Consider the following 1,282-nt stretch of genomic DNA (forward strand, 5'->3'; position numbering starts at 1 on the left):
CATCGAAGCAGGTGAACTCGGTTACTGTAACACATGGACAGTTCAAGGAAAAGCCTCCTTTCTGGCCAGTCCTAAGGAAAAAAAACATCTCTGGGATCATCAGAGGAACAAAACAGGCAGCCCCCACTTCCTAGAGAAACTTTGAGTCATGCAGTGAATCCCCACGCTGCAAACACCAAACCTCATCCTACACACTCTGCAGATGAACTTTAAATAAGGTTCAATTCTAGAGCATTCTAGTAGTGGAACATTGATTTCTTTAGACATTAAATTAGTTAAAGCTTAAAGTTTGCTCTTCTAAAATGAGAACATTACTCAGAACTCAGTGTCAGATAAAGACCAGGGAGGATCAGGTGTCCACAGAGTGACAGAAAAAAGAACATGACTTGGTTTTATCTCAGTGATGAGTTTTATTYTCCTCCTTTTTGGACTGTTCCAGGCATTTCTTTTTTTGGAAATTCTTCCTGATTTCAAACTGTTCTCCCATCTGGGAAGTGCCCCATGCTGGGAGGGAACAATGTGGGTTCCTCACAGGGAGACCCAGCTCAGTTTAGGGAAACCTAAAGCAGCATTGAATTCCCTTGCACAGGAATGCTGTTAGCAAGAAAAAGTTCTAACTTTGACTCTAAAGTCTCCCAGCCCATGGGAATATTGGTCAAAGTGGAGTTTTGGCACAATGGTTTAGAAGAAATGAAAGTCCAGGCAGGTTCTGGTTACTGATTAAACGTTACTGGTTATACAGAACTGATTAAAAGCTGATTAAAACAAATTTTGATGATGAAGAATTACAATAATAATGGTAATAATTATAATAATAATGATGATGATGATGAAAAGGAAAGAAAGAGGAGTGAAACCCAAGAGAAACCAGAGGTGCCCAACAGTTGTTGCCACCCCCTGACCCAGCTCATCCCACAGCAGTGACAGATGAGTTCCAATCCCCCATTTTCTGGATATTCTGTGGAATGGAGGATCCCTCTGGCCAGTCCAGAGGAGCAGAATCCTGGCCATGCTCCCACCCAGCTCYTTGTGCCCCTGCTCGCTGGGAAACTGAAAAGTCCTTGATTTGGAGTAAGCACAACCCAGCCACACAACAACATCAGTTCTTATCAACATTATTCCCATGCTAATCCAAAACACAGCCCTGGACCAGCTACTGGGAAGAAAATTAACTCTGTCCCAGCCAAAAGCAGCACACAGGCACTGAGATTTCAGTTTTATGTGCATAAATACATATTCCTTGCATAGCTGGTGCCAAGGCTGGGTGATGATTCAGCCCCAT

This window comes from Malurus melanocephalus, unplaced genomic scaffold (assembly GCF_030028575.1).
Source record: "Malurus melanocephalus ecotype Western Australia unplaced genomic scaffold, MMel_1.1 scaffold_916, whole genome shotgun sequence".
NCBI lineage: Eukaryota > Metazoa > Chordata > Aves > Passeriformes > Maluridae > Malurus > Malurus melanocephalus.